This window comes from Eptatretus burgeri, chromosome 12 (assembly GCF_056783735.1).
Source record: "Eptatretus burgeri isolate ZD-2024b chromosome 12, Ebu_testis_v1, whole genome shotgun sequence".
NCBI lineage: Eukaryota > Metazoa > Chordata > Myxini > Myxiniformes > Myxinidae > Eptatretus > Eptatretus burgeri.
Window position 1 is genome coordinate 35,346,872 of NC_140972.1, and position 12,647 is coordinate 35,359,518.

The 12,647-nt window shown below is 45.0% G+C and overlaps 1 protein-coding gene across 3 annotated transcripts in view; it reads left to right on the forward strand.

Moving 5' to 3' along the window:
* The window catches only part of TRPM7 (transient receptor potential cation channel subfamily M member 7), a 224,113-nt gene that overhangs the window by 81,305 nt on the left and 130,161 nt on the right, over positions 1-12,647 (forward strand). The window lies entirely within an intron of this gene.

Below are 12,647 nucleotides of genomic sequence, written 5' to 3' on the forward strand. Positions count from 1 at the left end.
GGTGTGGTATGAGTGACAGGTTATTAGCTGCAAAATGTCGAAAACACAGTTTCGTTCAACAACTTTCAAAATTTGACCTTTGCATAACCTTTAAAGGTCACAAAACAATGTTGTGGACATTAAAATAAGGAAACAGGATACGTGCTTTCGCTTATTGGAGTTAGTTCGTCGAAGAAGGTCGAAAACCCGGTACGATTCCCACAACTTTGAAAATTTGACCTTTGTGAACTTTAAAGGTCAAAGGTCAAGGATTATGACCTTTGGTGCAAAACTTCCTCTGGAACATTCCAGGAACAATATAACGTCATATAGGCTATATGGCATTTCACTCTCATCGGATTATCCATACTTTGATGAACTCAGCATGAAAACAAATTTGAAGGGGGCGCCACGGGCAAGGTGTTCGAGATAGAGCAAAATGGTTTCAAGACTTTCGGTGGGGAATGACCTCAAGATTATGCATAAAAAAATATTGTCATCCTCGCTCTCAAAGTTTTGGTGGTCGTATGATTTTTATGTCAAAATTCAAAATTTTCTAAGTTTGTGACCTTGTGACCTTGACCTTGGGACAAAAATGAAAAATTAAGCTCCATCGGGCTATGCAGGTGCCATTGGGCTAACCAAATACCGAAACCACTGCCAGATTCGGCAAACCCCTCGGAGAAGATGGATTTTTATGTCAAAATCGCAATTTTCTAAGTTTGTGACCTTGTGACCTTGACCTTGGGACGAAAATTAAAAATTGAGCTCTGTGGGGCTATGCAGGTGCCATTGGGCTAACCAAATACCGAAACCCCTGCCAGATTCGACAAACCCCCTAGGAGAAGATGCAAATTGAAATCGGCTACCCCCTAAAAACACAATTTGCAATTTTCTAAGTTCGTGACCTTGTGGCCTTGACCTTGGGATGAAAATCAAAAATCGAGCTCTGTGGGGCTATGCAGGTGCCATTGGGCTAACCAAATACCGAAACCCCAGCCAGATTCGACAAACCCCTCGGAGAAGAAATTTTTTTTATGTCAAAATCACAATTTTCTAAGTTCGTGACCTTGTGACCTTGACCTTGGGACGAAAATGAAAAATCGAGCTCCGTGGGACTATGCAGGTGCCATTGGGCTAACCAAATACCGAAACCCCTGTCAGATTCGACAAAACCTCTAGGAGAAGATGCAAATTGAAATCGGCTACCCCCTAAAAACACATGTTTTTTGGGCGTGGCTCCGCCCATAATGGGCGCACCATGCCCATTCTCATTAAAACACAACTAGATCATGATATAAACCTCCCACCAAAATTTCATCAGGATCGGATCAAAACCCACGGAGTAATGCTCGGGACAGACATAGAGACAGACAGACAGACAGACACACAACAATAACAAATATAGTGGTCACTTATATTTTTCGTGAAAATATTTTTTCGTGAACCAATTATATTTTTCGTAAAAATATTTTTTCGTGAACCAACAACACAGAAAAGATCAAAAAAACTCATAATTCTGGCTGCCAGACCATGTGTCCAATCAAGTTGTATTCACCATTTTTAATTTAAAACATGTATTCACCATTACTACAAGATCATCATTGTAAAGCTTCATGCCAATTCATTAAGTGGTTCCAGAGAAAACATCTTTTAATATTTTTCTTCAATCCAATATGGCTGCAAACCATGTGAACTTTCAATTATTCCTTAACAAACTTGTACACCCAAGGCTTGGGGAACATTTGTGTGACGTTTGCCCTTTATCTGTCCAGCCGTTCTGGAAAAGAAGATTTTCTTGGGTTTTAGGGTAAATCCAACATGGCGGGAAGTGCTCATCATGCCCCACGCATATATATATATATATAATATATATATATATTTTTTTTTTTTTCTTTTTTAACCTGGTGTTTAGCGGTTCAGGTGGTGGCTTGGTATCCTAGGGTCCTGAGTTCAAGCCCTGTTTCCACTGAATTAACACCAGGGGGTTGACTCAGCCTGTCATCCTTCCGAGGTTGGCAAAATGAGTTCCAGTGTAGCAGCCAAAAGGCTGCACATAAAGGGAAGGGGTATTGACAGATTTATTAAACCTGGTAGTGGTGTGGTGCAGGCATGATGGGCCGAATGGCCTCCTCATGCACATAATTTCCTTTTAGTGTGTGTGTGTGTGTGTCTGTGTGTCTGTGTCTGTGTGTCTGTGTCTGTGTGTCTGTGTGTCTGTGTGTCTGTGTGTCTGTGTCTGTGTCTGTGTCTGTGTCTGTGTCTGTGTGTGTGTATATATGTATATATATATATATATATATATATATATATATATATATATATATATATATATATATATATATATATATATATATATATATATATATATATATATTGTTGTGGTTACCAAATTCGCAAACCACCATTCAGGTCCCTTAGGTGAGGTATCTCGGTAAGTACATGTGTAGTTAGGCCAAAACCCGTTGTCTAGTGGGAATACATGTCATTTATGCGTGCTGCGACTCTTCAGGATAGCCGTTTTTCTTTTGCTATCTTTATTTTGGACCAACTGCCATGATTACCACCACAACCACAACATCAACCACCAACCACAACGCCGCTTCACCACAACCGCCACGACCTTCCCGTCACACCTCGCAACCGTCGCATCGCCACCGTTCTTGCCCCGCTGTGGGTACCGGTGTTGGACTCGTGCAGGGCGCGCGCCGAACAGCGTGTACAAAATCACGGATTTTGTACTTCAAAAACGGATCAAAAACGACACACGCCCACTTTTTGCCGTCCAATCGGTGAGCGAGGGGCGAATTGGCCCCGCCCCCAGGGCGATCGATATATGCAAATTTATGGATCAAAAAGCCTTCACGCCCACTTTTTCTCGGGCCAATGGGGAGCGAGGTGAAAGGTCGAAGGGAGGGGGTCAAAGATGAGAGGGCGAAGCTACGGGGCGGATAAAAGGACCGTGTTCGTCAGTCCAAAGAGTCCAGAGGCGGGGAGTCCAGAGGCGGAGAGTAGGAGAGTCCAGAGGCGGAGAGGCGGAGAGTAGGAGAGTCCAGAGGCGGAGAGGCGGAGAGTCCAGAGGCGGAGAGGCGGAGAGGCGGAGAGTAGGAGAGTGGAGAGGCGGAGAGTAGGAGAGTAGGAGAGTCGGAAACAGAGAGTCAAGACTTCGCGGGCGGTGGAGTTGGCAAGAAGGAGCTGGTCGTCGTGTGCGTTGGAGTCGGAACGGAGGGGACGGAGCTGTGGAAAGGCAGCGACACCAGACGAGGGGGTGCTCGCGTCGGGAGCTGCACCCCAGGGAGGCCGACAGCGCGACCTGGCCGAGGTGGAGACGCTCGTCGCGGGATAATAAAAATCCTCTATACCCCGAGCATCAGCAACCCCCTCCTGTTTCCCCCCGCGCTGAGATAGTGCGACCAAGGGGGCCCCTCTCCCACCCCCCACCAGACACTGTCCGCGAGGCCCGCGGAGTTGAGGCGCCATCGCCGCTCCGCGTCTCATCACCAGACGGGTAGGCGCGACCCGGTCTCGGCCTCAGGCCCGCCTCATCCTTGAGGGTATTCTTTTCCTTGGTTTTGGGTATGTGTTGTCGGCGCCGTCTGTGAAGTAGAATTGTATAAGTGTTGCCGTGTGCTCGGTAGTCGGTATTAGCTCTGCATTGTGTTTTCGCTTTTACATTTGCTTTTTGTGTAAATTACATTGTGTCTTTTCTGTGTGCATTTGGTGGAATTGTATATGTGTGCTTCCCGTGTGCCGCGAATAAATGTGCTTTGTGTTGAACTGTTTCCCGCTTCGCTTCGTCATTTCTTTCTTTGAATCCTCATCTTGCTTCACGTAAAGGGTTGGTAGTGGGCTGAATACGCCCGATAATTAATCGAACCGTCGAGGTCGACGATAACACCGCTCGGTTATTCTGATAGTACGGAACGGGTCGCTTAAGTGGCCCGTGTCCGAAGTCGACCTGCGGCGAGGTGCGATCGCCCGGTCTACCCTCCGCGTGGGTACTTAGGTAGGTCGAATTTGGCGAGCAACCCTATCCCACGCGGGGGCTGATTGGCTCGATCGCGGTGAGACCGAAAGGTCCACCCGTGACTGGTTCCCGGCGTTAGTCCGAGAGGGTCACGACTGGATTGTCCGTCCGGTGGGCGACGTGCCGCGATTCGAGTTACGTGGCCGTCAGCACGCCGGCGGGCGCGAATCCGCAACAATATATAGTGTTATGGATTTTAGAATCCGGTCTGATGAATGCATCCACACATCCAGGTCCTCAGACAGTTATTTCCTTAAATGCATGTTCAGATTAGCCCCATCCCCATGTCTAATGGGATTTTACATGTGATGCGTTGAGAAGGGTGAGGGAATAGATCCTCTTTCTTATGGGAAGCTGTTTTTTCTTTACGACACACGTTTACACACATTTCTTTCGCGAGCTCTGACGCCCACCCTTATTTTTCCTCAGCAACCTTTATGCACATATTTATTTCGCGAGCGCCGACGCCAGCCTTTTTTGGAGCGCACGAGATGTCATGGTAACGGTCCACAAGTGGAGCAGGGTGAGCTTGGGGGGACTCTGCGCCAACCGAGACGGGCCACATATATAAAAATTACCCCCGTGCAGGAGTGACGGTCATCTCTGCGAGAAATAATACCACAAATTCTCAATGTTCAGTTATGACCGAAGACTACTGCGCAGCTCCACTGCGCAGTTTGGTTAAGGATGACTCGGCATTTTGGCGTGCGTGCACGAAATTATATTTTGAAAATAAATGCCGTTTACATTTGGGGTTTTGAAACTTTTGCACTTTCGGCGGAAAATGTATAAATATAATATACAAGGTCAGCTGCTATGCAATGACACCATTCACTAACTTTTATCATGCCCAGTAGAGAATATATAGCCTCCTGAAGGTAGGGCAGTTTTTGCAAATTTTGAAGTCACGTGACGCGAAAGCGAAATTCGAAAATCCGGCCCGACCAAGTTTAGATATTGTCCCGTAGATTCATATGCCACAATCAAATTAAAGATTGCTTGAGAAATGTTGGAGATAGATTTTGAAAATCGTCATTTTTGCATTTTTTGCCAACTTTGAAGTCACGTGACATGAAAACGAAAGCGAATATCGAAAATCCGGCCTGACCAAATTTAGATATTGTCCCATTGATTCATATGCCACAATCAAATTCAAGATTGCTTGAGAAATGTAGGAGATAGATTTTGAAAATTGTCATTTTCGCATTTTTGCCAACTTTGAAGTCACGTGACACGAAAACGAAAGCGAATATCGAAAATCCGGCCCGACCAAATTTAGATATTGTCTCATGGATTCATATGCCACAATCAAATTCAAGATTGCTTGAGAAATGTAGGAGGAGATAGAATTTGAAAATCGTCATTTTCGCATTTTTTGCCAACTTTGAAGTCACGTGATACGAAAACGAAAGCGAATATCGAAAATCCGGCCCGATCAAAATTTAGATATTGTCCCATAGATTCATTTGCTACAATCAAATTCAAGATCGCTTGAGAAATGGCGGAGGAGAGAGAATTTGAACATCGTCATTTTCGCAACTTCAAAGGCCTCGTGACCTTGACTTTGACCTTCGGTGACCTAGAAAGTCATACCATCGTGTACGTCTCATCGACCTCTATCAGGATCACTAATGACCAGATCTCCCGCTTCAACTTCATTGTGAACGGACGGACGGATCGTCACCCTCCTCTCAACACCAATATTATTAGGTCATGCTCGAAGAGATGACCTAAAGAAGAAGAGAGCCAGAGAGGAAGCGTGCAAGCCCGCAAATGAGCAAGCGAGCTGGTGGTGCGCATGTGGGTGTCTGACCAGCGCCAGCAACGAGACAATTCGTCCTTCCCAGTGCTTTAGCAAGCGAGCATGTGGTGCGTGTGTGGGTGTGAGCAGCGCCGACAAGTGAGGCACGGGTCGGTCACCGACGTACCGTGTGGGTCACTGGACGTCACCAGTTTCATGAAGTGTGAGGAGCTGCCTGTGTCGCAGCACCAGGGTCTAAACCCGCAGCAGACGATCTCGGTGCCCTCCCAGACGTCGACTGGTGTTTAAGGCTGTAAACGAGAGGGTGCACGGCAAGGCTGGGTGCTGGCGACGGACATGACACGCACGCGCATATTTCAGAACATTTTCACTTAACGGACAAATACTCTGGTGAGCAAGACGACTCTTCCCCGCGCTCCTGAATGTTGTCTGTGTTTAGCTGTAAGTCAGTCAACCCCCGATAAGCATCTACTCTCTGTCTCTTTCCTGGCATTTTGATTGATTTTGCCTGAGTAATTATTCATTTTGATTGCTTTGAAATTGATTCATTTATTTACCTCAGAAAATAAAAAGTTCTTTTTATTTATTAATTTTATTATTAGTAAATCATTTGTTGACTTCCAACCTGTCCGTGTTTGTCCTTTCCTTCCATTGGTCTAGCATTGTCTGAACCTCGATAGACTGGAAGGTAATTACCACAGATTTGACCAAAAATAGTCGGCACGCACCAGCGGTTAAAACGCTCGGCCGCCCAAATTAACATCGAATCGAGATAACATTGGTGCTTTGCTGAGGGCGCACTTCCCGCTCAGGTAACCACGTGACCTCTAGTTAAACGGAATAATTAGACGATGCACACTGGAACTTATGGTTAACTGGGTGGCGTTTGTGGTTCTAAAATAACCTACCGTGCCACAACGTTTATTGTGAGCGGTGGCCCCAGGTCCGGCTCTTCCGAGGACAACTGGGGATTAATCCCCCTGGGTGACAAGCTGGTGTCTCGGTACCCATGGCCACAATAATATATATATATATATATATATATATATATATATATATATATATATATATATATATATATATATATATATATGTATATGTATATGTGTATAATGAACACAGCAACAAGGGAGGTGGAATTCACTTTTAACAACATATGATACATGTTCAAACGGACGGTGTGGCCATGGGTTCTCCATTTGGACCAGCTCTTGCAAATATCTTTGTGGGCTATCACGAAATGCAGAAACCTACTGGTCGGCAAGGGGTCGATTCCCCCATCGTATACTATCAGTATGTTGATGACTTTTTGCTTTGTTTGAGTATTGGACGGCATGTGACAATTTCCAGGCATGGCTCAACACTCTCAATCCAGCACTGAAGTTTACCACAGAGCTGGAATCGTCAAACACGTTACCGTTTTTGGACGTGTTGGTTGGTAGATCCAACCTTGATTTCACAACATCCATCTACCGGAAGCCGACTTTCACAGGGCAGTATACTCGGTGGGACTCCTACAACTCCAGAAGATACAAAATTGCCTTGATCAATATCCTGGTTAACAGAGCACAGAGGATTTGTTCACCTTGTACTCTTCCTGCTGGAGATACGTGCACAAGTTTCTAAACACGACAAGAGATCGGAAGATTGGTCCGGACAAATGTCCAGTCTCTATCAGGATACCCTGGAAAGGGCAATCATCACGAAGGTTTGAAGTACAAATCAAACATATTGTATCCAACACGTTTCTGGCTGTGCAACCCCGAGTAATCTTTACCTCTCGCCGTTTGCTGAAGTCAGTCAACAAGGATGTGCTACCCACCTCACTAACCAGCAATGTTATTTATGAGTTTAAGTGCCGATGTGAAGCTCAGTAGGTGGGCCACACAACACTAAGATTGGCTGATCGGATCAAACAACACATCCCCTTGGCGATGCAAAGAAAATTTGTGAGGTTTAGAACACAACCAGTGCGAGCATATAGAAATATCCAGCAACCACTGGCCACTGTACCTGCTTCATCTGCCATTGCACAGCATCTGGTTGCCAACCCTATCTGTGCAGACCAGTACAATGCAGATATGTTCAGAATAATGAGCCGAGGTCGGAGCTCGTTTCATTTACATATGTTGGAAGCAACCTTCATCCTTACCACCGATCCAATATTGTGTCACCAAAAGGAATTTGTACGATCTCTGTGTCTCTTTCAGCATGGAAATATCAAGGGAAGTACCGTAACAAATGGTGAATGGACCTTAGGGTAAACCCATCCCCTCTCTCCAGGATGCGGTTGCAAACGTCAATCATTGATGAACTCTGCTCTCGCCAATGGGAGCTCGAGGTGAAGATGATGAGCCGACCAATGGGCGTTAGGATTAACCGTGACGTCATTACGATTGAACCAATCAACTGGTGTCTACCTTATAGACCAGCGTTTCTCAACCTTTTTACCCTTGTGGAACCCTTGAAATAGTTTTCATGTCTCAGGGAACCCCTGCATAAAAATTATTATATACCATTATTAATATGTCGCTCTTTTATATTTTTATCGTATTTCACGTGGTAAATATAACATATTTTTTCGGATACCTGGTTTAAGGAAAAAATGACCCCCTTTTTGTCAAATTTATTGGCAATGAAAAAAAAAACATACTGCTCGTTTATGAGACCTCACTCCGAGGTTTTAATTCACACAAAAAAAAAATCTTTTTTAAATAAAAATAAAAAAACACACCTCATGTAACTTGATCAACAAAACTTAAACAAATGAAGCTGAAGCAATAAAGGTAAACAGAAGAATTAACCTTGAGGGAGAGAGACTTCGCGCTAGGAAGCACAGAGAAGATAGATGGACCCCGTGCATGCGTCCCGTACTTGAGTCAGTCACTCTGATACACGAATCCGCCGCGTACAGGACGTCCACTAACCAGTGAGGGCGTTTTCACACTGGCGCCACATAGACATCGTTAAATACATTCCCTATGGTTGTTATAATTGTAAATAATATAAGAGGTTGAAGCCTCTATTATAATAACCAAGGAGTTTCCAACAATATACCGTACGTGTATAGTAAAATTACGAATATTAAATCAAACAAAAACTACTCAAAAATACATTAGCTTATTTATTACTGTTTCTCGCGGAACCCCTAGCGACCTCTTGCGGAACCCCGGTTGAGAAACACTGTTATAGAGACTTGCGTATATAAGCACGCGCCTTCACTTCCACCTTCACTTGCTGCGATCTTACCCTGAAGAGTGCAGCACTAAAAGCTACGGTCACTATTATGTCATGTTTGTTTGTTTCCATATTGAAGTTCTGTAGTACCAAATATCTGTTTATATATGTATGTATATATGTATGTGTGTATATATATATATATATATATATATATATATATATATATATATATATATATATATATATATATATATATATATACATACACGCACACGCACACCGTCGGACCCCGCATCAGAGTTTTTTTTTGCAACCGTTTTCATGGTTTCTCTCAATATTTTTTAAGTTTTTATATTTCCTTCTGAATCATGAACCAATGCACCAGAGCAGCGCGTCCCTGTGTCCACTTTCTGCCGGTACTCCAGAGACCTCCATCTGGCCATCCCCAAGGATGATGCCATCCCCATCTCTTTGAGATGCCGATCAACTTGCTGCAACCACGAAGCATGTGGTCGGCCCATTGGCCTCCACTCGCTGAGAGAATCTGGAAAGCAGGATCAGTGTCAGGAAAAGCCACATGTCCATCCAACAACAGCTTATGCTCATGGACTATGCAGGTAATAAATTTCATCTGAGTCTCTCAGCAATCGCTCGTTGGACAAAAGTCTGACCAGCGATAGACAAGGATCTCTGAAGAGACCTGGAACAGAAGGAATAAGTCTCCATCTCATATCCCTGGTCAGAGTCCAAGTCTCACATCCATGGAGCAAGACTGGAAGCACCAATAACTTAGACTCAAATTTTCGTCCTCCTGCATAGGTACAGACAGCGCCACACCCCATTATCCAGTGAATCCATGACTCCCCAGGCTCGACCCAGATGTCTTTTGACCTCTGACTCACAACATGCGGAGACATGAATATTACTGCCAAGGTAAGTGAATCTCTCTGTGACCTCAACATCCTCACCACAGGAACAGACAAGATACCAACATCCAAGATATCATTGAAAACCTGGATCTGAGTTTTGACCCTTGAAACCCATCATCCTAGCAGCTCTGACTCCTCATTCAGCGCCTCGAGGGGCCCCATAAGAAAATCCCGTGTCTCCGTTAAGATGACTGAATCATCTGTGAAATCAAAGTCAGAGATCTTGATATTCTAAAAGCATGCACCGCAACTTGATTTCTCCGACATCCTCCCCAGAATCCCGACCATACAAGTGCTGAAAAGTGTGGGGGCCAGTACACATCCCTGATGAACTCCAGTAACAAATGGAAATAAGTCAGAGATGGAAACACCACACCTCATAGCACTCTCAGTCTCAGAGTATAGTTCAGAAATCAGATTGATGAGATTTGGTTGCACCCCATGAATACCGAGAATCCTCTAGAGGGCATCCCGATTCACTGAATCGAATGCTTTGCGGAGATCAACATCGGCTGCAAGCAGCCCCTGCTGAAACCCTCGTCTGTGTTTGGTGAGGACCAAAGATATGGTGAATCGCTGACCTCTTTGGTGTAAAGCCGTACTGCTCTGTATCGGAGTGGTGACCTGTCGAGGATTGTGCTCAATAGCCAAGGAGACTGCTAGGGCAGCACCAATGCTCTGCACAGAGTATGGTCCCAATCTCCTCCTCCTCCTACTGCTCTGGGCACTGGCATTCAAGCAGATGGTTGCGAACCCTATCAAGAATTATCCGAGCAAAGACCTTGCCCGGCACTGAGAGCAGCGTCACCCCTCAGTAGTTGCTGCAGTCTTGGCGATCACCCTTCCCTTTCCAAAAAGGGATAACAAGGCCCCACTTTCAGTCAGTTGGGATTATACCTGTGTTCCAAGCAGAGCACAGAACTGCATGCAACGACACGAGTACCGCATTTCCACCAGCCTTGAGAAGTTCAGCATGATGCCACAGATCCCAGGAGCTTTACCCCATTTCAACTGGTTTTCCACAGCCTGTGTTTCCACAAATTGAGGTGGTTCACAGTTGGCTAGAGGGTCGGCAATGGGGATAGTTACCCCCCCCCCCTTCCCAACATGTCTGGTGTTTGCTTAATGGTGGCGGCAGGCTTTGGCTCCTTGGGTCCTGAGTTCAAATCCTGCTCAGCTGTTGAATTAATACCAGTTGGGGTAAACTCATCCTGTCTTCCTTCCGAGGTCATCAAAATGAGTGCCAGCATGCTGGAATACTGTGTCGGAGTGGCGACCCATCCAGGATTGTGCCCAATAGCCAAGGAGACTGCTTAAGCAGCACCAACACACCAACACACTCTGCACAGTGTATGGTCCCAATAGATGGATGGATAATATTTTTGTTGACCAGTTACCTCGATTATCATTGGAAACAGCTTGTTGGATACAGCCACAGGAACTCCTTGGGCATGGTAACCGTCAGAGCGACCAAACCAATAGTAGGTGTTACTACCGACCATGATCTCGCCACTATCTGTTCTCCGAACCTCACAGAGTGCTGCAATACCGATGTTCAAATGCTTGAGCTCAGATGGTAACAGGCAGGTGATCATCCTCTCTTAGGGATAGGACATTCCAGACACCCAGCCAAAAGGACCGCCTCAGGTTAACCAAGGGAGACCACCGTCTGGTGGACGAGACCTCAGTACCACCCTGACACATACTCCCGCAATCTGACATGGGAAGTTTACCCCGTGGTTTTCCTCCTATCATTAGAGTGGGAGTCCTGAAGGCTTTGACCTAATCCCATCATCCAATGAGCTGCCCTTCAGAGGGCAGCTGCACAGGAGGTACTCCCACGGAGTGGGTTTTCAATTCTCCTTACGGTTTTCTTGTGTTTTGTGGAGTGAACGGTTTTACGATGGCCAGAGTGGAAATCCTGCCACCAACGTCCGAAAAAAAAAAAAAAAAAAGTAACCCAACTGCAGGAGGACGTCCGCACACAGTTGGGCACTAGATATGGATGGCCGTTTGCTCACAAGGTGCTCCTCGGCGTCCGCTTATTAAATGGACGTGAAACTTCACAATTATGATATAGTAATGATGTGAAATGGTCTGTATGTGTTAAATTTCAACCTGATTGCGCACATGGTCTAGCAGCACAATTTTTTTTTTCTCAACCTGGATTATTTTTGATTTTTTTTTATTTTAAAATATTTTTTGATTAAGGCTTTGCCTGGATTGGTTTTGAGGGTAGAGGAGTAGCAGCTGAAATGTGAATCCTATCCAGGTTCCTCCTCATGACTTCATCTTTGCTTTTTACTTGTTTGGGTTCCTTCTGGTTACTCCAATGCAGAACTGCACGTATTTAGTCGCCCATTTCATTTGAATTGAATTGACTTTAATCCCATTCTAAATTCATTTGAATAGTAATAAACTTCATGGGTCAGGGTCAGGTGTTCGATCAAAGCAGGGGTTGCATCAAAGTGGGATGTCTTGGTACCCGTTCATCTCTGCCAGCAGTTATAAAGTGGCAGTTCCAGTTATGTCTCATTAATTATGCAACACACCAGTACACAAACGGCACACAAACACCACAAAAAACAAGTCCTGGCGAGTGTCTGCAATCTCCGATTGCTCTTTTTCTTGTTTTAATTGAAATACTCATTCAAAATAGTACACATGTCGGTGAAAGTATTTCTTATGCATTCAAGATTCAAGGACCTTGAGCAAACGAAATTGTATCTCTTTTAATAAGACAGAGGCAGAAAAACAATCATTTCAAAAA